The 26,077-nt window shown below is 46.1% G+C and overlaps 1 long non-coding RNA gene across 20 annotated transcripts; it reads left to right on the top strand.

The window, feature by feature from the left end:
- The first annotated feature begins 1,868 nt into the window (after positions 1–1,868).
- Positions 1,869–22,756, top strand: LOC112844392 (uncharacterized). 20 transcript variants are annotated; one of them, XR_003217116.1, is made up of 34 exons: positions 1,869–1,926; positions 2,207–2,280; positions 2,390–2,507; positions 2,631–2,748; positions 4,575–4,691; positions 4,819–5,204; positions 5,913–6,048; positions 6,331–6,405; positions 6,515–6,632; positions 6,756–6,873; positions 9,990–10,107; positions 10,231–10,347; positions 10,471–10,588; positions 12,403–12,520; positions 12,638–12,755; positions 12,907–13,304; positions 14,015–14,150; positions 14,434–14,505; positions 14,617–14,734; positions 15,079–15,464; positions 16,174–16,309; positions 16,592–16,665; positions 17,013–17,130; positions 17,247–17,632; positions 18,343–18,478; positions 18,761–18,834; positions 18,944–19,061; positions 19,191–19,308; positions 19,432–19,829; positions 20,522–20,657; positions 20,939–21,013; positions 21,123–21,520; positions 22,213–22,348; positions 22,632–22,756. It is a non-coding gene; the product is annotated as an uncharacterized LOC112844392 (long non-coding RNA). The 20 variants fall into 20 exon arrangements; XR_003217128.1 differs by lacking the exon at positions 6,331–6,405; XR_003217119.1 differs by lacking the exon at positions 12,638–12,755.
- Positions 22,757–26,077: the final 3,321 nt, after the last annotated feature.

Raw genomic sequence — 26,077 nt, 5'->3', positions numbered from 1 at the left:
GAGGTGGGTGTAGCTTTGCCGGGTTTGCCGGCAACCCTGTGCAGTTTGAGCGCCTCGCCGGAAGTTTTTGCCGGGTAGCCTTCGGCTGTCAAAGATATCTTGAGCGTTTCGCCCGAAGCCTTGCCAAGTAGCCGGCGCTTTGTGCGGGCATCTTGAGCATTTTGCCGGACTTCTTTGCAGTTAGCGGGCACCTGTGCGAATTTCTTGAGCGCTTCGCCAGATTATGGGCTCCCCACTCAGAGGGGTCTCTGAATTTCTTTTTTTTGTTTTTTTCTTATCCACAGACTCTGACACGAGGGGCATGGAGAAACCTGTTTTTTTTGTTGTTTTTTTGAGGTTGTTCATCGTTAAAGTACCAGGTATAGAACATTTTAATGTTTAGTGTGTGTGTGTGTGTGTGTGTGTGAGAAGATGTCCCTTTGTTGTTGATAAGTTGTGTTGAATATTTTGTCTGTGAATGTTCTCTGTCATCGTAGTCTAAGGAGCTTGGAAAGATGAGCTTCTAGAACTTGTATGTGAGAGAGCAGGAGCTCCCTGAAGGAGAACCCCGGCCACGTCGTCATTTTTTGAGGTGTCCGTCGTCAATGTACCAGCTGTCAGTATAGAACATTTTAATGTTTAGTGTGTGTGTGTGTGTGAGAAGATGTCCCTTTGTTGTTGAGAAGTTGTATTGAATATTTTGTCTGTGAATGTTCTCTGTCATCGTAGACTAAGGAGCTTGGAAAGATGAGCTTCTAGAACTTGTATGTGAGGAGCAGGAGCTCCCTGAAGGAGAACCCCGGCCACTTCGTCATCTTCCCTTGGATGTCGTACCGCCACATCTGGCAGATGTACAAGGATCAGTCTGACAGCGGAGGTGGTAGCAGGAGCTGCGGCGCTATTTGTCCTGCAGGTGTCTTGAGCGGCTTGCCAGATGCTTTGCGGGTGCCGGCCCGTGCGAGTGTTTGAGCGGCTTGCCAGATGCAGCAGAAGAGCAGCAGCTCACTGAAGGGAAGCCCGGTCCGTTGTCATCTTCCCCATCGATGTCGTACCGCCACATCTGGCAGATGTGCAAGAAGTCAGAGTCCTCTTCTGGACAGCAGAGGAGGTGGGTGGAGCTGCGGGGTGTTTTGGCCTGCTTGGATCTGAGCTACTCTGAGTAAACAAATACAAATGTGCCAGGACTCAAAGATGATGGGTAGTTTGCACAACAAAAGCAGGAGGAGAATCGAGCTGACGACCTGGGAAAATCTCAGCAGGGCTGAATAACTCCTCGGGACTTGTACCAGAAAATAAAAAGTCAGTAATTCTAGTCGGTGTTGGGCTCAGGAATTTCCGCATATTTGCGCAGGGTTAGTAAATCTAGTGTTATGCGAGATGTAGAGTGTGATTAAAGTGGTGGGTGGGTTCTTTTACATGTTGAGAAAAGCCAGTTGAGTCTAATAAGAGATTAAATGCTGTGTGGCGGCTGTCATTTTTAGCGTCTACATGGATGTTAAAATCACTCACAATAATTATTTTATCTGAGCTGAGTACTAATAAGACAGAAACTCTGTGTAAGGCCCAGGTGGACGATAGATGATAACCAATAAAACTGTTTTTCCATTTTACGATTAGGATGGACAAGGCTAAGCATCAGGCTTTCAAATGAATTAGAAAGTCTGTCTGGTTTTTGGTTGATTTATGGGCTGCAAGTGACAAAGAGCAGGAAATCTGCACAAACTGAACGTTTCACTGCAGAATCAATCACTGCTGCAGAATCAATGAATCATCTGATCATAATCCGGATCAATGGTCTTTGTCTTCAGGCCAGAGTGAAGAAGAAAAGCAGCAGCTCGCTGACGGAGAACCCTGGCCACGTCGTCATCTTCCCCTTGGATATGGGTCGTACGCCACATCTGCGAGATGTACAAGAAGACTGATGCATACGTCGGGACAACGGAAGAGGTGGGTGTAGCTTTGCCGGGTTTGCCGGCAACCCTGTGCAGTTTTGAGCGCCTCGCCCGGAAGTTTTTGCCGGGTAGCCTTCGGCTGTCAAAGATATCTTGAGCGTTTCGCCGAAGCCTTGCCAAGTAGCCGGCGCTTTGTGCGGGCATCTTGAGCATTTTGCCGGACTTCTTTGCAGTTAGCGGGCACCTGTGCGAATTTCTTGAGCGCTTCGCCAGATTATGGGCTCCCCACTCAGAGGGTCTCTGAATTTCTTTTTTTTGTTTTTTCTTATCCACAGACTCTGACACGAGGGGCATGGAGAAACCTGTTTTTTTTGTTGTTTTTTGAGGTTGTTCATCGTTAAAGTACCAGGTATAGAACATTTTAATGTTTAGTGTGTGTGTGTGTGTGTGAGAAGATGTCCCTTTGTTGTTGATAAGTTGTGTTGAATATTTTGTCTGTGAATGTTCTGTCATCGTAGTCTAAGGAGCTTGGAAAGATGAGCTTCTAGAACTTGTATGTGAGGAGCAGGAGCTCCCTGAACGAGAACCCCGGCCACGTCGTCATTTTTTTGAGGTTGTCCGTCGACAATGTACCAGGTATAGAACATTTTAATGTTTAGTGTGTGTGTGTGTGTGTGTGTGTGTGTGTGAAAAGATGTCCCTTTGTTGTTGAGAAGTTGTATTGAATATTTTGTCTGTGAATGTTCTCTGTCATCGTAGTCTAAGGAGCTTGGAAAGATGAGCTTCTAGAACTTGTATGTGAGGAGCAGGAGCTCCCTGAACGAGAACCCCGGCCACGTCGTCATTTTTTTGAGGTTGTCCGTCGTCAATGTACCAGGTATAGAACATTTTAATGTTTAGTGTGTGTGTGTGTGTGTGTGTGTGTGTGTGAAAAGATGTCCCTTTGTTGTTGAGAAGTTGTATTGAATATTTTGTCTGTGACTGTTCTCTGTCATCGTAGTCTAAGGAGCTTGGAAAGATGAGCTTCTAGAACTTATATGTGAGGAGCAGGAGCTCCCTGAAGGAGAACCCCGGCCACTTCGTCATCTTCCCCTTGGATGTCGTACCGCCACATCTGGCAGATGTACAAGGATCAGTCTGAACAGCGGAGGTGGTAGCAGGAGCTGCGGCGGTATTTGTCCTGCAGGTGTCTTGAGCGGCTTGCCAGATGCTTTGCGGGTGCCGGCCCGTGCGAGTGTCTTGAGCGGCTTGCCAGATGCTTTGCCGGTTGCAGCAGAAGAGCAGCAGCTCACTGAAGGAGAAGCCCGGTCACGTTGTCATCTTCCCCATCGATGTCGTACCGCCACATCTGGCAGATGTGCAAGAAGTCAGAGGTCCTCTTCTGGACAGCAGAGGAGGTGGGTGGAGCTGCCGGGGTGTTTGGCCTGCCTTGGATCTGAGCTACTCTGAGTAAACAAATACAAATGTGCCAGGACTCAAAGATGATGGGTAGTTTGCACAACAAAAGCAGGAGGAGAATCGAGCTGACGACCTGGGAAAATCTCAGCAGGGCTGAATAACTCCTCGGGACTTGTACCAGAAAATAAAAAAGTCAGTAATTCTAGTCGGTGTTGGGCTCAGGGAATTTCCGCATATTTGCGCAGGGTTAGTAAATCTAGTGTTATGGCGAGATGTAGAGTGTGATTAAAGTGTGGGTGGGTTCTTTTACATGTTGAGAAAAGCCAGTTGAGTCTAATAAGAGATTAAATGCTGTGTGGCGGCTGTCATTTTTAGCGTCTACATGGATGTTAAAATCACTCACAATAATTATTTTATCTGAGCTGAGTACTAAATAAGACAGAAACTCTGTGTAAGCCCCAGGTGGACGATAGATGATAACCAATAAAACTGTTTTTCCATTTTTACGATTAGGATGGACAAGGCTAAGCATCAGGCTTTCAAATGAATTAGAAAGTCTGTCTGGGTTTTTGGTTGATTTATGGGCTGCAAGTGACAAAGAGCAGGAAATCTGCACAAACTTGAACGTTTCACTGCAGAATCAATCACTGCTGCAGAATCAATGAATCATCTGATCAATAATCCGGATCAATGGTCTTTGTCTTCAGGCCAGAGTGAAGAAGAAAAGCAGCAGCTCGCTGACGGAGAACCTGGCCACGTCGTCATCTTCCCCTTGGATGTCGTACCGCCACATCTGCGAGATGTACAAGAAGACTGATGCATACGTCGGGACAACGGAAGAGGTGGGTGTAGCTTTGCCGGGTTTGCCGGCAACCCTGTGCAGTTTTGAGCGCCTCGCCCGGAAGTTTTTGCCGGGTAGCCTTCGGCTGTCAAGATATCTTGAGCGTTTCGCCCGAAGCCTTGCCAAGTAGCCGGCGCTTTGTGCGGGCATCTTGAGCATTTTGCCGGACTTCTTTGCAGTTAGCGGGCACCTGTGCGAATTTCTTGAGCGCTTCGCCAGATTATGGGCTCCCCACTCAGAGGGGTCTCTGAATTTCTTTTTTTTGTTTTTTTCTTATCCACAGACTCTGACACGAGGGGCATGGAGAAACCTGTTTTTTTTGTTTTTTTGAGGTTGTTCATCGTTAAAGTACCAGGTATAGAACATTTTAATGTTTAGTGTGTGTGTGTGTGTGAGAAGATGTCCCTTTGTTGTTGATAAGTTGTGTTGAATATTTTGTCTGTGAATGTTCTCTGTCATCGTAGTCTAAGGAGCTTGGAAAGATGAGCTTCTAGAACTTGTATGTGAGGAGCAGGAGCTCCCTGAACGAGAACCCCGGCCACGTCGTCATTTTTTGAGGTTGTCCGTCGACAATGTACCAGGTATAGAACATTTTAATGTTTAGTGTGTGTGTGTGTGTGTGTGTGTGTGTGTGTGTGAAAAGATGTCCCTTTGTTGTTGAGAAGTTGTATTGAATATTTTGTCTGTGACTGTTCTCTGTCATCGTAGTCTAAGGAGCTTGGAAAGATGAGCTTCTAGAACTTATATGTGAGGAGCAGGAGCTCCCTGAAGGAGAACCCCGGCCACTTCGTCATCTTCCCCTTGGATGTCGTACCGCCACATCTGGCAGATGTACAAGGATCAGTCTGAACAGCGGAGGTGGTAGCAGGAGCTGCGGCGGTATTTGTCCTGCAGGTGTCTTGAGCGGCTTGCCAGATGCTTTGCGGGTGCCGGCCCCGTGCGAGTGTCTTGAGCGGCTTGCCAGATGCAGCAGAAGAGCAGCAGCTCACTGAAGGAGAAGCCCGGTCACGTTGTCATCTTCCCCATCGATGTCGTACCGCCACATCTGGCAGATGTGCAAGAAGTCAGAGGTCCTCTTCTGGACAGCAGAGGAGGTGGGTGGAGCTGCCGGGGTGTTTGGCCTGCCTTGGATCTGAGCTACTCTGAGTAAACAATACAAATGTGCCAGGACTCAAAGATGATGGGTAGTTTGCACAACAAAAGCAGGAGGAGAATCGAGCTGACGACCTGGGAAAATCTCAGCAGGGCTGAATAACTCCTCGGGACTTGTACCAGAAAATAAAAAAGTCAGTAATTCTAGTCGGTGTTGGGCTCAGGGAATTTCCGCATATTTGCGCAGGGTTAGTAAATCTAGTGTTATGGCGAGATGTAGAGTGTGATTAAGTGGTGGGTGGGTTCTTTTACATGTTGAGAAAAGCCAGTTGAGTCTAATAAGAGATTAAATGCTGTGTGGCGGCTGTCATTTTTAGCGTCTACATGGATGTTAAAATCACTCACAATAATTATTTTATCTGAGCTGAGTACTAAATAAGACAGAAACTCTGTGTAAGGCCCCAGGTGGACGATAGATGATAACCAATAAAACTGTTTTTCCATTTTTACGATTAGGATGGACAAGGCTAAGCATCAGGCTTTCAAATGAATTAGAAAGTCTGTCTGGGTTTTTGGTTGATTTATGGGCTGCAAGTGACAAAGAGCAGGAAATCTGCACAAACTTGAACGTTTCACTGCAGAATCAATCACTGCTGCAGAATCAATGAATCATCTGATCAATAATCCGGATCAATGGTCTTTGTCTTCAGGCCAGAGTGAAGAAGAAAAGCAGCAGCTCGCTGACGGAGAACCCTGGCCACGTCGTCATCTTCCCCTTGGATGTCGTACCGCCACATCTGCGAGATGTACAAGAAGACTGATGCATACGTCGGGACAACGGAAGAGGTGGGTGTAGCTTTGCCGGGTTTGCCGGCAACCCTGTGCAGTTTTGAGCGCCTCGCCCGGAAGTTTTTGCCGGGTAGCCTTCGGCTGTCAAAGATATCTTGAGCGTTTCGCCCGAAGCCTTGCCAAGTAGCCGGCGCTTTGTGCGGGCATCTTGAGCATTTTGCCGGACTTCTTTGCAGTTAGCGGGCACCTGTGCGAATTTCTTGAGCGCTTCGCCAGATTATGGGCTCCCCACTCAGAGGGTCTCTGAATTTCTTTTTTTTGTTTTTTTCTTATCCACAGACTCTGACACGAGGGGCATGGAGAAACCTGTTTTTTTTGTTGTTTTTTTGAGGTTGTTCATCGTTAAAGTACCAGGTATAGAACATTTTAATGTTTAGTGTGTGTGTGTGTGTGAGAAGATGTCCCTTTGTTGTTGATAAGTTGTGTTGAATATTTTGTCTGTGAATGTTCTCTGTCATCGTAGTCTAAGGAGCTTGGAAAGATGAGCTTCTAGAACTTGTATGTGAGGAGCAGGAGCTCCCTGAACGAGAACCCCGGCCACGTCGTCATTTTTTTGAGGTTGTCCGTCGACAATGTACCAGGTATAGAACATTTTAATGTTTAGTGTGTGTGTGTGTGTGTGTGTGTGTGTGTGAAAAGATGTCCCTTTGTTGTTGAGAAGTTGTATTGAATATTTTGTCTGTGACTGTTCTCTGTCATCGTAGTCTAAGGAGCTTGGAAAGATGAGCTTCTAGAACTTGTATGTGAGGAGCAGGAGCTCCCTGAACGAGAACCCCGGCCACGTCGTCATTTTTTTGAGGTTGTCCGTCGTCAATGTACCAGGTATAGAACATTTTAATGTTTAGTGTGTGTGTGTGTGTGTGTGTGTGAAAAGATGTCCCTTTGTTGTTGAGAAGTTGTATTGAATATTTTGTCTGTGACTGTTCTCTGTCATCGTAGTCTAAGGAGCTTGGAAAGATGAGCTTCTAGAACTTATATGTGAGGAGCAGGAGCTCCCTGAAGGAGAACCCCGGCCACTTCGTCATCTTCCCCTTGGATGTCGTACCGCCACATCTGGCAGATGTACAAGATCAGTCTGAACAGCGGAGGTGGTAGCAGGAGCTGCGGCGGTATTTGTCCTGCAGGTGTCTTGAGCGGCTTGCCAGATGCTTTGCGGGTGCCGGCCCGTGCGAGTGTCTTGAGCGGCTTGCCAGATGCAGCAGAAGAGCAGCAGCTCACTGAAGGAGAAGCCCGGTCACGTTGTCATCTTCCCCATCGATGTCGTACCGCCACATCTGGCAGATGTGCAAGAAGTCAGAGGTCCTTTCTGGACAGCAGAGGAGGTGGGTGGAGCTGCCGGGGTGTTTGGCCTGCCTTGGATCTGAGCTACTCTGAGTAAACAAATACAAATGTGCCAGGACTCAAAGATGATGGGTAGTTTGCACAACAAAGCAGGAGGAGAATCGAGCTGACGACCTGGGAAAATCTCAGCAGGGCTGATAACTCCTCGGGACTTGTACCAGAAAATAAAAAAGTCAGTAATTCTAGTCGGTGTTGGGCTCAGGGAATTTCCGCATATTTGCGCAGGGTTAGTAAATCTAGTGTTATGGCGAGATGTAGAGTGTGATTAAAGTGGTGGGTGGGTTCTTTTACATGTTGAGAAAAGCCAGTTGAGTCTAATAAGAGATTAAATGCTGTGTGGCGGCTGTCATTTTTAGCGTCTACATGGATGTTAAAATCACTCACAATAATTATTTTATCTGAGCTGAGTACTAAATAAGACAGAAACTCTGTGTAAGGCCCCAGGTGGACGATAGATGATAACCAATAAAACTGTTTTTCCATTTTTACGATTAGGATGGACAAGGCTAAGCATCAGGCTTTCAAATGAATTAGAAAGTCTGTCTGGGTTTTTGGTTGATTTATGGGCTGCAAGTGACAAAGAGCAGGAAATCTGCACAAACTTGAACGTTTCACTGCAGAATCAATCACTGCTGCAGAATCAATGAATCATCTGATCAATAATCCGGATCAATGGTCTTTGTCTTCAGGCCAGAGTGAAGAAGAAAAGCAGCAGCTCGCTGAACGAGAACCCCGGCCACGTCGTCATTTTTTTGAGGTTGTCCGTCGTCAATGTACCAGGTATAGAACATTTTAATGTTTAGTGTGTGTGTGTGTGTGTGTGTGTGAAAAGATGTCCCTTTGTTGTTGAGAAGTTGTATTGAATATTTTGTCTGTGACTGTTCTCTGTCATCGTAGTCTAAGGAGCTTGGAAAGATGAGCTTCTAGAACTTATATGTGAGGAGCAGGAGCTCCCTGAAGGAGAACCCCGGCCACTTCGTCATCTTCCCCTTGGATGTCGTACCGCCACATCTGGCAGATGTACAAGGATCAGTCTGAACAGCGGAGGTGGTAGCAGGAGCTGCGGCGGTATTTGTCCTGCAGGTGTCTTGAGCGGCTTGCCAGATGCTTTGCGGGTGCCGGCCCCGTGCGAGTGTCTTGAGCGGCTTGCCAGATGCAGCAGAAGAGCAGCAGCTCACTGAAGGAGAAGCCCGGTCACGTTGTCATCTTCCCCATCGATGTCGTACCGCCACATCTGGCAGATGTGCAAGAAGTCAGAGGTCCTCTTCTGGACAGCAGAGGAGGTGGGTGGAGCTGCCGGGGTGTTTGGCCTGCCTTGGATCTGAGCTACTCTGAGTAAACAAATACAAATGTGCCAGGACTCAAAGATGATGGGTAGTTTGCACAACAAAAGCAGGAGGAGAATCGAGCTGACGACCTGGGAAAATCTCAGCAGGGCTGAATAACTCCTCGGGACTTGTACCAGAAAATAAAAAAGTCAGTAATTCTAGTCGGTGTTGGGCTCAGGGAATTTCCGCATATTTGCGCAGGGTTAGTAAATCTAGTGTTATGGCGAGATGTAGAGTGTGATTAAAGTGGTGGGTGGGTTCTTTTACATGTTGAGAAAAGCCAGTTGAGTCTAATAAGAGATTAAATGCTGTGTGGCGGCTGTCATTTTTAGCGTCTACATGGATGTTAAAATCACTCACAATAATTATTTTATCTGAGCTGAGTACTAAATAAGACAGAAACTCTGTGTAAGGCCCCAGGTGGACGATAGATGATAACCAATAAAACTGTTTTTCCATTTTTACGATTAGGATGGACAAGGCTAAGCATCAGGCTTTCAAATGAATTAGAAAGTCTGTCTGGGTTTTTGGTTGATTTATGGGCTGCAAGTGACAAAGAGCAGGAAATCTGCACAAACTTGAACGTTTCACTGCAGAATCAATCACTGCTGCAGAATCAATGAATCATCTGATCAATAATCCGGATCAATGGTCTTTGTCTTCAGGCCAGAGTGAAGAAGAAAAGCAGCAGCTCGCTGACGGAGAACCCTGGCCACGTCGTCATCTTCCCCTTGGATGTCGTACCGCCACATCTGCGAGATGTACAAGAAGACTGATGCATACGTCGGGACAACGGAAGAGGTGGGTGTAGCTTTGCCGGGTTTGCCGGCAACCCTGTGCAGTTTTGAGCGCCTCGCCCGGAAGTTTTGCCGGGTAGCCTTCGGCTGTCAAAGATATCTTGAGCGTTTCGCCCGAAGCCTTGCCAAGTAGCCGGCGCTTTGTGCGGGCATCTTGAGCATTTTGCCGGACTTCTTTGCAGTTAGCGGGCACCTGTGCGAATTTCTTGAGCGCTTCGCCAGATTATGGGCTCCCCACTCAGAGGGGTCTCTGAATTTCTTTTTTTTGTTTTTTTCTTATCCACAGACTCTGACACGAGGGGCATGGAGAAACCTGTTTTTTTTGTTGTTTTTTTGAGGTTGTTCATCGTTAAAGTACCAGGTATAGAACATTTTAATGTTTAGTGTGTGTGTGTGTGTGTGAGAAGATGTCCCTTTGTTGTTGATAAGTTGTGTTGAATATTTTGTCTGTGAATGTTCTCTGTCATCGTAGTCTAAGGAGCTTGGAAAGATGAGCTTCTAGAACTTGTATGTGAGGAGCAGGAGCTCCCTGAACGAGAACCCCGGCCACGTCGTCATTTTTTTGAGGTTGTCCGTCGACAATGTACCAGGTATAGAACATTTTAATGTTTAGTGTGTGTGTGTGTGTGTGTGTGTGTGTGTGAAAAGATGTCCCTTTGTTGTTGAGAAGTTGTATTGAATATTTTGTCTGTGAATGTTCTCTGTCATCGTAGTCTAAGGAGCTTGGAAAGATGAGCTTCTAGAACTTGTATGTGAGGAGCAGGAGCTCCCTGAACGAGAACCCCGGCCACGTCGTCATTTTTTGAGGTTGTCCGTCGTCAATGTACCAGGTATAGAACATTTTAATGTTTAGTGTGTGTGTGTGTGTGTGTGTGTGTGTGTGAAAAGATGTCCCTTTGTTGTTGAGAAGTTGTATTGAATATTTTGTCTGTGACTGTTCTCTGTCATCGTAGTCTAAGGAGCTTGGAAAGATGAGCTTCTAGAACTTGTATGTGAGGAGCAGGAGCTCCCTGAACGAGAACCCCGGCCACGTCGTCATTTTTTTGAGGTTGTCCGTCGACAATGTACCAGGTATAGAACATTTTAATGTTTAGTGTGTGTGTGTGTGTGTGTGTGTGTGAAAAGATGTCCCTTTGTTGTTGAGAAGTTGTATTGAATATTTTGTCTGTGAATGTTCTCTGTCATCGTAGTCTAAGGAGCTTGGAAAGATGAGCTTCTAGAACTTATATGTGAGGAGCAGGAGCTCCCTGAAGGAGAACCCGGCCACTTCGTCATCTTCCCCTTGGATGTCGTACCGCCACATCTGGCAGATGTACAAGGATCAGTCTGAACAGCGGAGGTGGTAGCAGGAGCTGCGGCGGTATTTGTCCTGCAGGTGTCTTGAGCGGCTTGCCAGATGCTTTGCGGGTGCCGGCCCCGTGCGAGTGTCTTGAGCGGCTTGCCAGATGCAGCAGAAGAGCAGCAGCTCACTGAAGGAGAAGCCCGGTCACGTTGTCATCTTCCCCATCGATGTCGTACCGCCACATCTGGCAGATGTGCAAGAAGTCAGAGGTCCTCTTCTGGACAGCAGAGGAGGTGGGTGGAGCTGCCGGGGTGTTTGGCCTGCCTTGGATCTGAGCTACTCTGAGTAAACAAATACAAATGTGCCAGGACTCAAAGATGATGGGTAGTTTGCACAACAAAAGCAGGAGGAGAATCGAGCTGACGACCTGGGAAAATCTCAGCAGGGCTGAATAACTCCTCGGGACTTGTACCAGAAAATAAAAAGTCAGTAATTCTAGTCGGTGTTGGGCTCAGGGAATTTCCGCATATTTGCGCAGGGTTAGTAAATCTAGTGTTATGGCGAGATGTAGAGTGTGATTAAAGTGGTGGGTGGGTTCTTTTACATGTTGAGAAAAGCCAGTTGAGTCTAATAAGAGATTAAATGCTGTGTGGCGGCTGTCATTTTTAGCGTCTACATGGATGTTAAAATCACTCACAATAATTATTTTATCTGAGCTGAGTACTAAATAAGACAGAAACTCTGTGTAAGGCCCCAGGTGGACGATAGATGATAACCAATAAAACTGTTTTTCCATTTTTACGATTAGGATGGACAAGGCTAAGCATCAGGCTTTCAAATGAATTAGAAAGTCTGTCTGGGTTTTTGGTTGATTTATGGGCTGCAAGTGACAAAGAGCAGGAAATCTGCACAAACTTGAACGTTTCACTGCAGAATCAATCACTGCTGCAGAATCAATGAATCATCTGATCAATAATCCGGATCAATGGTCTTTGTCTTCAGGCCAGAGTGAAGAAGAAAAGCAGCAGCTCGCTGACGGAGAACCCTGGCCACGTCGTCATCTTCCCCTTGGATGTCGTACCGCCACATCTGCGAGATGTACAAGAAGACTGATGCATACGTCGGGACAACGGAAGAGGTGGGTGTAGCTTTGCCGGGTTTGCCGGCAACCCTGTGCAGTTTTGAGCGCCTCGCCCGGAAGTTTTTGCCGGTAGCCTTCGGCTGTCAAAGATATCTTGAGCGTTTCGCCCGAAGCCTTGCCAAGTAGCCGGCGCTTTGTGCGGGCATCTTGAGCATTTTGCCGGACTTCTTTGCAGTTAGCGGGCACCTGTGCGAATTTCTTGAGCGCTTCGCCAGATTATGGGCTCCCCACTCAGAGGGGTCTCTGAATTTCTTTTTTTTGTTTTTTTCTTATCCACAGACTCTGACACGAGGGGCATGGAGAAACCTGTTTTTTTGTTGTTTTTTTGAGGTTGTTCATCGTTAAAGTACCAGGTATAGAACATTTTAATGTTTAGTGTGTGTGTGTGTGTGAGAAGATGTCCCTTTGTTGTTGATAAGTTGTGTTGAATATTTTGTCTGTGAATGTTCTCTGTCATCGTAGTCTAAGGAGCTTGGAAAGATGAGCTTCTAGAACTTGTATGTGAGGAGCAGGAGCTCCCTGAACGAGAACCCCGGCCACGTCGTCATTTTTTTGAGGTTGTCCGTCGACAATGTACCAGGTATAGAACATTTTAATGTTTAGTGTGTGTGTGTGTGTGTGTGTGTGAAAAGATGTCCCTTTGTTGTTGAGAAGTTGTATTGAATATTTTGTCTGTGAATGTTCTCTGTCATCGTAGTCTAAGGAGCTTGGAAAGATGAGCTTCTAGAACTTGTATGTGAGGAGCAGGAGCTCCCTGAACGAGAACCCCGGCCACGTCGTCATTTTTTTGAGGTTGTCCGTCGTCAATGTACCAGGTATAGAACATTTTAATGTTTAGTGTGTGTGTGTGTGTGTGTGTGTGTGTGTGTGCGTGCGTGTGTGTGTGTGTGTGTGTGAAAAGATGTCCCTTTGTTGTTGAGAAGTTGCATTGAATATTTTGTCTGTGACTGTTCTCTGTCATCGTAGTCTAAGGAGCTTGGAAAGATGAGCTTCTAGAACTTATATGTGAGGAGCAGGAGCTCCCTGAAGGAGAACCCCGGCCACTTCGTCATCTTCCCCTTGGATGTCGTACCGCCACATCTGGCAGATGTACAAGGATCAGTCTGAACAGCGGAGGTGGTAGCAGGAGCTGCGGCGGTATTTGTCCTGCAGGTGTCTTGAGCGGCTTGCCAGATGCTTTGCGGGTGCCGGCCCCGTGCGAGTGTCTTGAGCGGCTTGCCAGATGCTTTGCCGGTTGCAGCAGAAGAGCAGCAGCTCACTGAAGGAGAAGCCCGGTCACGTTGTCATCTTCCCCATCGATGTCGTACCGCCACATCTGGCAGATGTGCAAGAAGTCAGAGGTCCTCTTCTGGACAGCAGAGGAGGTGGGTGGAGCTGCCGGGGTGTTTGGCCTGCCTTGGATCTGAGCTACTCTGAGTAAACAAATACAAATGTGCCAGGACTCAAAGATGATGGGTAGTTTGCACAACAAAAGCAGGAGGAGAATCGAGCTGACGACCTGGGAAAATCTCAGCAGGGCTGAATAACTCCTCGGGACTTGTACCAGAAAATAAAAAAGTCAGTAATTCTAGTCGGTGTTGGGCTCAGGGAATTTCCGCATATTTGCGCAGGGTTAGTAAATCTAGTGTTATGGCGAGATGTAGAGTGTGATTAAAGTGGTGGGTGGGTTCTTTTACATGTTGAGAAAAGCCAGTTGAGTCTAATAAGAGATTAAATGCTGTGTGGCGGCTGTCATTTTTAGCGTCTACATGGATGTTAAAATCACTCACAATAATTATTTTATCTGAGCTGAGTACTAAATAAGACAGAAACTCTGTGTAAGGCCCCAGGTGGACGATAGATGATAACCAATAAAACTGTTTTTCCATTTTTACGATTAGGATGGACAAGGCTAAGCATCAGGCTTTCAAATGAATTAGAAAGTCTGTCTGGGTTTTTGGTTGATTTATGGGCTGCAAGTGACAAAGAGCAGGAAATCTGCACAAACTTGAACGTTTCACTGCAGAATCAATCACTGCTGCAGAATCAATGAATCATCTGATCAATAATCCGGATCAATGGTCTTTGTCTTCAGGCCAGAGTGAAGAAGAAAAGCAGCAGCTCGCTGACGGAGAACCCTGGCCACGTCGTCATCTTCCCCTTGGATGTCGTACCGCCACATCTGCGAGATGTACAAGAAGACTGATGCATACGTCGGGACAACGGAAGAGGTGGGTGTAGCTTTGCCGGGTTTGCCGGCAACCCTGTGCAGTTTTGAGCGCCTCGCCCGGAAGTTTTTGCCGGGTAGCCTTCGGCTGTCAAAGATATCTTGAGCGTTTCGCCCGAAGCCTTGCCAAGTAGCCGGCGCTTTGTGCGGGCATCTTGAGCATTTTGCCGGACTTCTTTGCAGTTAGCGGGCACCTGTGCGAATTTCTTGAGCGCTTCGCCAGATTATGGGCTCCCCACTCAGAGGGGTCTCTGAATTTCTTTTTTTTGTTTTTTTCTTATCCACAGACTCTGACACGAGGGGCATGGAGAAACCTGTTTTTTTTGTTTTTTTGAGGTTGTTCATCGTTAAAGTACCAGGTATAGAACATTTTAATGTTTAGTGTGTGTGTGTGTGTGTGAGAAGATGTCCCTTTGTTGTTGATAAGTTGTGTTGAATATTTTGTCTGTGAATGTTCTCTGTCATCGTAGTCTAAGGAGCTTGGAAAGATGAGCTTCTAGAACTTGTATGTGAGGAGCAGGAGCTCCCTGAACGAGAACCCCGGCCACGTCGTCATTTTTTTGAGGTTGTCCGTCGACAATGTACCAGGTATAGAACATTTTAATGTTTAGTGTGTGTGTGTGTGTGTGTGTGTGAAAAGATGTCCCTTTGTTGTTGAGAAGTTGTATTGAATATTTTGTCTGTGACTGTTCTCTGTCATCGTAGTCTAAGGAGCTTGGAAAGATGAGCTTCTAGAACTTGTATGTGAGGAGCAGGAGCTCCCTGAACGAGAACCCGGCCACGTCGTCATTTTTTGAGGTTGTCCGTCGTCAATGTACCAGGTATAGAACATTTTAATGTTTAGTGTGTGTGTGTGTGTGTGAAAAGATGTCCCTTTGTTGTTGAGAAGTTGTATTGAATATTTTGTCTGTGACTGTTCTCTGTCATCGTAGTCTAAGGAGCTTGGAAAGATGAGCTTCTAGAACTTATATGTGAGGAGCAGGAGCTCCCTGAAGGAGAACCCCGGCCACTTCGTCATCTTCCCCTTGGATGTCGTACCGCCACATCTGGCAGATGTACAAGGATCAGTCTGAACAGCGGAGGTGGTAGCAGGAGCTGCGGCGGTATTTGTCCTGCAGGTGTCTTGAGCGGCTTGCCAGATGCTTTGCGGGTGCCGGCCCCGTGCGAGTGTCTTGAGCGGCTTGCCAGATGCAGCAGAAGAGCAGCAGCTCACTGAAGGAGAAGCCCGGTCACGTTGTCATCTTCCCCATCGATGTCGTACCGCCACATCTGGCAGATGTGCAAGAAGTCAGAGGTCCTCTTCTGGACAGCAGAGGAGGTGGGTGGAGCTGCCGGGGTGTTTGGCCTGCCTTGGATCTGAGCTACTCTGAGTAAACAAATACAAATGTGCCAGGACTCAAAGATGATGGGTAGTTTGCACAACAAAAGCAGGAGGAGAATCGAGCTGACGACCTGGGAAAATCTCAGCAGGGCTGAATAACTCCTCGGGACTTGTACCAGAAAATAAAAAAGTCAGTAATTCTAGTCGGTGTTGGGCTCAGGGAATTTCCGCATATTTGCGCAGGGTTAGTAAATCTAGTGTTATGGCGAGATGTAGAGTGTGATTAAAGTGGTGGGTGGGTTCTTTTACATGTTGAGAAAAGCCAGTTGAGTCTAATAAGAGATTAAATGCTGTGTGGCGGCTGTCATTTTTAGCGTCTACATGGATGTTAAAATCACTCACAATAATTATTTTATCTGAGCTGAGTACTAAATAAGACAGAAACTCTGTGTAAGGCCCCAGGTGGACGATAGATGATAACCAATAAAACTGTTTTTCCATTTTTACGATTAGGATGGACAAGGCTAAGCATCAGGCTTTCAAATGAATTAGAAAGTCTGTCTGGGTTTTGGTTGATTTATGGGCTGCAAGTGACAAAGAGCAGGAAATCTGCACAAACTTGAACGTTTCACTGCAGAATCAATCACTGCTGCAGAATCAATGAATCATCTGATCAATAATCCGGATCAATGGTCTTTGTCTTCAGGCCAGAGTGAAGAAGAAAAGCAGCAGCTCGCTGACGGAGAACCCTGGCCACGTCGTCATCTTCCCCTTGGATGTCGTACCGCCACATCTGCGAGATGTACAAGAAGACTGATGCATACGTCGGGACAACGGAAGAGGTGGGTGTAGCTTTGCCGGGTTTGCCGGCAACCCTGTGCAGTTTTGAGCGCCTCGCCCGGAAGTTTTTGCCGGGTAGCCTTCGGCTGTCAAAGATATCTTGAGCGTTTCGCCCGAAGCCTTGCCAAGTAGCCGGCGCTTTGTGCGGGCATCTTGAGCATTTTGCCGGACTTCTTTGCAGTTAGCGGGCACCTGTGCGAATTTCTTGAGCGCTTCGCCAGATTATGGGCTCCCCACTCAGAGGGGTCTCTGAATTTCTTTTTTTGTTTTTTTCTTATCCACAGACTCTGACACGAGGGGCATGGAGAAACCTGTTTTTTTTGTTGTTTTTTGAGGTTGTTCATCGTTAAAGTACCAGGTATAGAACATTTTAATGTTTAGTGTGTGTGTGTGTGTGTGAGAAGATGTCCCTTTGTTGTTGATAAGTTGTGTTGAATATTTTGTCTGTGAATGTTCTCTGTCATCGTAGTCTAAGGAGCTTGGAAAGATGAGCTTCTAGAACTTGTATGTGAGGAGCAGGAGCTCCCTGAACGAGAACCCGGCCACGTCGTCATTTTTTTGAGGTTGTCCGTCGACAATGTACCAGGTATAGAACATTTTAATGTTTAGTGTGTGTGTGTGTGTGTGTGTGTGTGAAAAGATGTCCCTTTGTTGTTGAGAAGTTGTATTGAATATTTTGTCTGTGAATGTTCTCTGTCATCGTAGTCTAAGGAGCTTGGAAAGATGAGCTTCTAGAACTTGTATGTGAGGAGCAGGAGCTCCCTGAACGAGAACCCCGGCCACGTCGTCATTTTTTTGAGGTTGTCCGTCGTCAATGTACCAGGTATAGAACATTTTAATGTTTAGTGTGTGTGTGTGTGTGTGTGTGTGAAAGATGTCCCTTTGTTGTTGAGAAGTTGTATTGAATATTTTGTCTGTGACTGTTCTCTGTCATCGTAGTCTAAGGAGCTTGGAAAGATGAGCTTCTAGAACTTATATGTGAGGAGCAGGAGCTCCCTGAAGGAGAACCCCGGCCACTTCGTCATCTTCCCCTTGGATGTCGTACCGCCACATCTGGCAGATGTACAAGGATCAGTCTGAACAGCGGAGGTGGTAGCAGGAGCTGCGGCGGTATTTGTCCTGCAGGTGTCTTGAGCGGCTTGCCAGATGCTTTGCGGGTGCCGGCCCCGTGCGAGTGTCTTGAGCGGCTTGCCAGATGCAGCAGAAGAGCAGCAGCTCACTGAAGGAGAAGCCCGGTCACGTTGTCATCTTCCCCATCGATGTCGTACCGCCACATCTGGCAGATGTGCAAGAAGTCAGAGGTCCTCTTCTGGACAGCAGAGGAGGTGGGTGGAGCTGCCGGGGTGTTTGGCCTGCCTTGGATCTGAGCTACTCTGAGTAAACAAATACAAATGTGCCAGGACTCAAAGATGATGGGTAGTTTGCACAACAAAAGCAGGAGGAGAATCGAGCTGACGACCTGGGAAAATCTCAGCAGGGCTGAATAACTCCTCGGGACTTGTACCAGAAAATAAAAAAGTCAGTAATTCTAGTCGGTGTTGGGCTCAGGGAATTTCCGCATATTTGCGCAGGGTTAGTAAATCTAGTGTTATGGCGAGATGTAGAGTGTGATTAAAGTGGTGGGTGGGTTCTTTTACATGTTGAGAAAAGCCAGTTGAGTCTAATAAGAGATTAAATGCTGTGTGGCGGCTGTCATTTTTAGCGTCTACATGGATGTTAAAATCACTCACAATAATTATTTTATCTGAGCTGAGTACTAAATAAGACAGAAACTCTGTGTAAGGCCCCAGGTGGACGATAGATGATAACCAATAAAACTGTTTTTCCATTTTTACGATTAGGATGGACAAGGCTAAGCATCAGGCTTTCAAATGAATTAGAAAGTCTGTCTGGGTTTTTGGTTGATTTATGGGCTGCAAGTGACAAAGAGCAGGAAATCTGCACAAACTTGAACGTTTCACTGCAGAATCAATCACTGCTGCAGAATCAATGAATCATCTGATCAATAATCCGGATCAATGGTCTTTGTCTTCAGGCCAGAGTGAAGAAGAAAAGCAGCAGCTCGCTGACGGAGAACCCTGGCCACGTCGTCATCTTCCCCTTGGATGTCGTACCGCCACATCTGCGAGATGTACAAGAAGACTGATGCATACGTCGGGACAACGGAAGAGGTGGGTGTAGCTTTGCCGGGTTTGCCGGCAACCCTGTGCAGTTTTGAGCGCCTCGCCCGGAAGTTTTTGCCGGGTAGCCTTCGGCTGTCAAAGATATCTTGAGCGTTTCGCCCGAAGCCTTGCCAAGTAGCCGGCGCTTTGTGCGGGCATCTTGAGCATTTTGCCGGACTTCTTTGCAGTTAGCGGGCACCTGTGCGAATTTCTTGAGCGCTTCGCCAGATTATGGGCTCCCCACTCAGAGGGGTCTCTGAATTTCTTTTTTTGTTTTTTTCTTATCCACAGACTCTGACACGAGGGGCATGGAGAAACCTGTTTTTTTGTTGTTTTTTTGAGGTTGTTCATCGTTAAAGTACCAGGTATAGAACATTTTAATGTTTAGTGTGTGTGTGTGTGTGAGAAGATGTCCCTTTGTTGTTGATAAGTTGTGTTGAATATTTTGTCTGTGAATGTTCTCTGTCATCGTAGTCTAAGGAGCTTGGAAAGATGAGCTTCTAGAACTTGTATGTGAGGAGCAGGAGCTCCCTGAACGAGAACCCCGGCCACGTCGTCATTTTTTTGAGGTTGTCCGTCGACAATGTACCAGGTATAGAACATTTTAATGTTTAGTGTGTGTGTGTGTGTGTGTGTGTGTGTGTGTGTGTGAAAAGATGTCCCTTTGTTGTTGAGAAGTTGTATTGAATATTTTGTCTGTGACTGTTCTCTGTCATCGTAGTCTAAGGAGCTTGGAAAGATGAGCTTCTAGAACTTGTATGTGAGGAGCAGGAGCTCCCTGAACGAGAACCCCGGCCACGTCGTCATTTTTTTGAGGTTGTCCGTCGTCAATGTACCAGGTATAGAACATTTTAATGTTTAGTGTGTGTGTGTGTGTGTGTGTGTGTGTGTGAAAAGATGTCCCTTTGTTGTTGAGAAGTTGCATTGAATATTTTGTCTGTGACTGTTCTCTGTCATCGTAGTCTAAGGAGCTTGGAAAGATGAGCTTCTAGAACTTGTATGTGAGGAGCAGGAGCTCCCTGAAGGAGAACCCCGGCCACTTCGTCATCTTCCCCTTGGATGTCGTACCGCCACATCTGGCAGATGTACAAGGATCAGTCTGAACAGCGGAGGTGGTAGCAGGAGCTGCGGCGGTATTTGTCCTGCAGGTGTCTTGAGCGGCTTGCCAGATGCTTTGCGGGTGCCGGCCCCGTGCGAGTGTCTTGAGCGGCTTGCCAGATGCTTTGCCGGTTGCAGCAGAAGAGCAGCAGCTCACTGAAGGAGAAGCCCGGTCACGTTGTCATCTTCCCCATCGATGTCGTACCGCCACATCTGGCAGATGTGCAAGAAGTCAGAGGTCCTCTTCTGGACAGCAGAGGAGGTGGGTGGAGCTGCCGGGGTGTTTGGCCTGCCTTGGATCTGAGCTACTCTGAGTAAACAAATACAAATGTGCCAGGACTCAAAGATGATGGGTAGTTTGCACAACAAAAGCAGGAGGAGAATCGAGCTGACGACCTGGGAAAATCTCAGCAGGGCTGAATAACTCCTCGGGACTTGTACCAGAAAATAAAAAAGTCAGTAATTCTAGTCGGTGTTGGGCTCAGGGAATTTCCGCATATTTGCGCAGGGTTAGTAAATCTAGTGTTATGGCGAGATGTAGAGTGTGATTAAAGTGGTGGGTGGGTTCTTTTACATGTTGAGAAAAGCCAGTTGAGTCTAATAAGAGATTAAATGCTGTGTGGCGGCTGTCATTTTTAGCGTCTACATGGATGTTAAAATCACTCACAATAATTATTTTATCTGAGCTGAGTACTAAATAAGACAGAAACTCTGTGTAAGGCCCCAGGTGGACGATAGATGATAACCAATAAAACTGTTTTTCCATTTTTACGATTAGGATGGACAAGGCTAAGCATCAGGCTTTCAAATGAATTAGAAAGTCTGTCTGGGTTTTTGGTTGATTTATGGGCTGCAAGTGACAAAGAGCAGGAAATCTGCACAAACTTGAACGTTTCACTGCAGAATCAATGAATCATCTGATCAATAATCCGGATCAATGGTCTTTGTCTTCAGGCCAGAGTGAAGAAGAAAAGCAGCAGCTCGCTGACGGAGAACCCTGGCCACGTCGTCATCTTCCCCTTGGATGTCGTACCGCCACATCTGCGAGATGTACAAGAAGACTGATGCATACGTCGGGACAACGGAAGAGGTGGTGTAGCTTTGCCGGGTTTGCCGGCAACCCTGTGCAGTTTTGAGCGCCTCGCCCGGAAGTTTTGCCGGGTAGCCTTCGGCTGTCAAAGATATCTTGAGCGTTTCGCCCGAAGCCTTGCCAAGTAGCCGGCGCTTTGTGCGGGCATCTTGAGCATTTTGCCGGACTTCTTTGCAGTTAGCGGGCACCTGTGCGAATTTCTTGAGCGCTTCGCCAGATTATGGGCTCCCCACTCAGAGGGGTCTCTGAATTTCTTTTTTTTGTTTTTTTCTTATCCACAGACTCTGACACGAGGGGCATGGAGAAACCTGTTTTTTTTGTTGTTTTTTTGAGGTTGTTCATCGTTAAAGTACCAGGTATAGAACATTTTAATGTTTAGTGTGTGTGTGTGTGTGAGAAGATGTCCCTTTGTTGTTGATAAGTTGTGTTGAATATTTTGTCTGTGAATGTTCTCTGTCATCGTAGTCTAAGGAGCTTGGAAAGATGAGCTTCTAGAACTTGTATGTGAGGAGCAGGAACTCCCTGAAGGAGAACCCCGGCCACTTCGTCATCTTCCCCTTGGATGTCGTACCGCCACATCTGGCAGATGTACAAGGATCAGTCTGGACAGCGGAGGTGGTAGCAGGAGCTGCGGCGGTATTTGTCCTGCAGGTGTCTTGAGCGGCTTGCCAGATGCTTTGCGGGTGCCGGCCCCGTGCGAGTGTCTTGAGCGGCTTGCCAGATGCTTTGCCGGTTGCAGCAGAAGAGCAGCAGCTCACTGAAGGAGAAGCCCGGTCACGTTGTCATCTTCCCCATCGATGTCGTACCGCCACATCTGGCAGATGTGCAAGAAGTCAGAGGTCCTCTTCTGGACAGCAGAGGAGGTGGGTGGAGCTGCCGGGGTGTTTGGCCTGCCTTGGATCTGAGCTACTCTGAGTAAACAAATACAAATGTGCCAGGACTCAAAGATGATGGGTAGTTTGCACAACAAAAGCAGGAGGAGAATCGAGCTGACGACCTGGGAAAATCTCAGCAGGGCTGAATAACTCCTCGGGACTTGTACCAGAAAATAAAAAAGTCAGTAATTCTAGTCGGTGTTGGGCTCAGGGAATTTCCGCATATTTGCGCAGGGTTAGTAAATCTAGTGTTATGGCGAGATGTAGAGTGTGATTAAAGTGGTGGGTGGGTTCTTTTACATGTTGAGAAAAGCCAGTTGAGTCTAATAAGAGATTAAATGCTGTGTGGCGGCTGTCATTTTTAGCGTCTACATGGATGTTAAAATCACTCACAATAATTATTTTATCTGAGCTGAGTACTAAATAAGACAGAAACTCTGTGTAAGGCCCCAGGTGGACGATAGATGATAACCAATAAAACTGTTTTTCCATTTTTACGATTAGGATGGACAAGGCTAAGCATCAGGCTTTCAAATGAATTAGAAAGTCTGTCTGGGTTTTTGGTTGATTTATGGGCTGCAAGTGACAAAGAGCAGGAAATCTGCACAAACTTGAACGTTTCACTGCAGAATCAATGAATCATCTGATCAATAATCCGGATCAATGGTCTTTGTCTTCAGGCCAGAGTGAAGAAGAAAAGCAGCAGCTCGCTGACGGAGAACCCTGGCCACGTCGTCATCTTCCCCTTGGATGTCGTACCGCCACATCTGCGAGATGTACAAGAAGACTGATGCATACGTCGGGACAACGGAAGAGGTGGGTGTAGCTTTGCCGGGTTTGCCGGCAACCCTGTGCAGTTTTGAGCGCCTCGCCCGGAAGTTTTTGCCGGGTAGCCTTCGGCTGTCAAAGATATCTTGAGCGTTTCGCCCGAAGCCTTGCCAAGTAGCCGGCGCTTTGTGCGGGCATCTTGAGCATTTTGCCGGACTTCTTTGCAGTTAGCGGGCACCTGTGCGAATTTCTTGAGCGCTTCGCCAGATTATGGGCTCCCCACTCAGAGGGGTCTCTGAATTTCTTTTTTTTGTTTTTTTCTTATCCACAGACTCTGACACGAGGGGCATGGAGAAACCTGTTTTTTTTGTTGTTTTTTTGAGGTTGTTCATCGTTAAAGTACCAGGTATAGAACATTTTAATGTTTAGTGTGTGTGTGTGTGTGAGAAGATGTCCCTTTGTTGTTGAGAAGTTGTATTGAATATTTTGTCTGTGAATGTTCTCTGTCATCGTAGACTAAGGAGCTTGGAAAGATGAGCTTCTAGAACTTGTATGTGAGGAGCAGGAACTCCCTGAAGGAGAACCCCGGCCACTTCGTCATCTTCCCCTTGGATGTCGTACCGCCACATCTGGCAGATGTACAAGGATCAGTCTGGACAGCGGAGGTGGTAGCAGGAGCTGCGGCGGTATTTGTCCTGCAGGTGTCTTGAGCGGCTTGCCAGATGCTTTGCGGGTGCCGGCCCCGTGCGAGTGTCTTGAGCGGCTTGCCAGATGCTTTGCCGGTTGCAGCAGAAGAGCAGCAGCTCACTGAAGGAGAAGCCCGGTCACGTTGTCATCTTCCCCATCGATGTCGTACCGCCACATCTGGCAGATGTGCAAGAAGTCAGAGGTCCTCTTCTGGACAGCAGAGGAGGTGGGTGGAGCTGCCGGGGTGTTTGGCCTGCCTTGGATCTGAGCTACTCTGAGTAAACAAATACAAATGTGCCAGGACTCAAAGATGATGGGTAGTTTGCACAACAAAAGCAGGAGGAGAATCGAGCTGACGACCTGGGAAAATCTCAGCAGCCTTGCCCCATATCTGTCAGTACGCTGTCATCAAATGAAAATAAATTGAAACAGTCAGCTGGGCAGATGCTGGTTTTGTCTAAGATCCTTCCATTTCTTATGGACAAAATTGGAGAAAATCATTGCACACAAATGCTACGTAACATGTTAGAGATCATAAAAATTCTGTTTTCACCTATTATTGCTGTCTCAACTCTCTCCAGACTGAAGCTTTTAATAGAGGTGCATTTAAAACATTTCAAACAACTGTTTCCAGATGAAAATATTATACCTAAACATCATTATTTACTGCATCTTCCTTCTCAGATTAAGGCTCTTTGTCCTACAGTGAGGCATATGTGTATGCGCTTTGAGTCAAAACATTGTTTCTTCAAGCAGTGGGCTCTGAAAAGTAGTTTTAAGAATATTTGTAAATCTCTTGTGAAGCACAACCAACTTTATGAATGTAGTCAGAACGTGCATGAGAAACATCCCATTTTTTCAAGTGAAGTCGACATTGGTCCAGCCTCTGAGGTGAAAAATGGTCATTATGTAGAAGGAAAGATTGAAGACTTCATTGAGCAAGTTGACCATGTAGTGTCTGTACAGTGGAATATGCTACATGGAAATAAACATTCATGTGAAAAATCTTTGGTTATTTCTGATGTCATAAATGATGCTCCAGAGTTTGCACTTGTTAAAAACATCTATATTGTAAATGCATCTGTGTATTGTTTTGAATGCCAGCCTCTCTCTACAGTTGGGTGGAATGATCAATATTTAGCTTATGAGGTAGAAGTTCCCTGTCTAGCTCAGGCAAATATTTTTGTGGATGCTGGAAATCTTGTTGATTATACAGCATACCACTATGTAAACTTTAGTAACAGCAAGTACATTCCAGTGAAGTATGATCTCACTGACATCATCAAACATCATTTTTGAGTCTTTTGTGAATATGTGGGCTGAAATATGTTTTTAAACACTGGCAAAAAATTATTGTTCTATTTACTTTTTATTTACTTTTGCGCAATCTGTTCAGTGCAACACAACTGAGAGGGAAACAATTTCAGTGTTTTGCCTCTTTTCAATGTCACATTGATATGGTTTGACTGGTATGTAAGAAAATAAATACACTGTGCTTAAGATACTAAGACTCATAATAATGCAATGTTGGCATGTTATTAACCTGCAGTCTCAATAAAGTAGATTTGATGTCTTGATTCAAGTTAGGTCTATTTCTTGAAACAAGATGATACAGCTTTTACAAATAACACAGCAGCTTAAAACGTTTATGAAATTCCAAAAAAGCTTGTTTTGTGTGAGATATGACTCAAAACAATATGTTTTCAAGAGTTTTTACTTAACAAGATATCCAAGATGTACTGTCTAAAAACAAGTTCCTATATATCACTGAAACGTTACTCTTTAGCTTATTATGGCTTATTTTAAGTGTGATTAGATATTTTGACTTGAATAAGACAAATATACTTGGTAAGATTTGAGTTTTTGCAATGTAGAGGACAAGTGGGGCTATGACTGTATGTTGCAGCTGACTAAAGGTGCAGTGAGTACTGGCAACTGCACTCTCTTGTCTAGTCTATTTCCCCAATCCCAAAGCAGACAACATTGGACCATTTATGCCAAGAAAGACAACTATACATGTTTTAAGTTTTCAATGGATGATGTAAAGTACAAATTGGGAGAAATTGACCCAAGCTGGTGTTCTGTCACACTCACGGGAAGAACCATAAACAATGTAAGGTTGTATATTACTGTGGACATAGCACTCTTTTGGTTCGGGTTCCTCTGAGAAGTGAAGGGACGTGTGCTATGGTGCGACTGGGAGCTCCACTCATGCTAATCGGAAACAAGGTAAAGCCATTCCACAACGCAATACACGCACTTTAGCAGCAAAACGTAAGAGACACATTTGGCAAAAAGAGACCCAGGGACACGTTTATGATCCTAGACTGAATTCACCCACCTGGATCGACTCAATAGGAGAGTTCCAAACGAGTATAAATTAGTGGACCAAGTAGCTTCAGGATTTGAAAGCATATTCATATGGATAACGCCCAATAAGAATGTTGATCGCATTAATTATGTTCACTACAATGTGCTGAGACTCTCTAACCTAACCAGGGATGCCATGGAAGGGTTCACAGAACAATTGGGTCCGACCTCGTTGATGGGGGTGCAAAATCAATGGCCCTTGTGTTGGGTCTGTGTTTCCACAAGCCCCGCTGGTTTAGAGACTTATTCATCATGAAGAAAACAAGACAGTCAGCGATCGATCGATTTTCCTTGCAAGGGAGGTCTCGTTGGTGTCTACTACGAAAATGACCCCACTCCGGCCTCCTCCCGCTGCTTTTATGAGAAACAGTTCACACAAACGCATCACAGCAAAGCAACGCCCACATGGTTCTCAGACAAGCATTGTATGTATATGTGTGAACTTCTGTATGTATGTAGAATGTGTGTGTGTGTGTGTGTGTGTGTGTGTGTGAGACCTCCTGCTGGCAGGAAGCTTACATCAAAAAGACCTTCACAAGGATGTGTCTGTAATAAAAGACTACAGCCCCCACCCAGAACCTCGAGAATCTGGGGGGGGACAGTGAATTCTTTTCATCCCACAGTTAAACAATGTAGAGATGGATGGTAAGCATAAAAATGACAAACATTACAATTCACTCTAACATTCCCTCCTGTGTGTGATTTTTATGCTCCAAATTA

The sequence above is a fragment of the Oreochromis niloticus genome, unplaced genomic scaffold (assembly GCF_001858045.2).
Source record: "Oreochromis niloticus isolate F11D_XX unplaced genomic scaffold, O_niloticus_UMD_NMBU tig00000121_pilon, whole genome shotgun sequence".
Classification (NCBI taxonomy): Eukaryota; Metazoa; Chordata; class Actinopteri; order Cichliformes; family Cichlidae; genus Oreochromis; species Oreochromis niloticus.
Note: the sequence above shows the minus strand (reverse complement) of the source record. Positions and strands in the feature narration are given on the sequence as shown.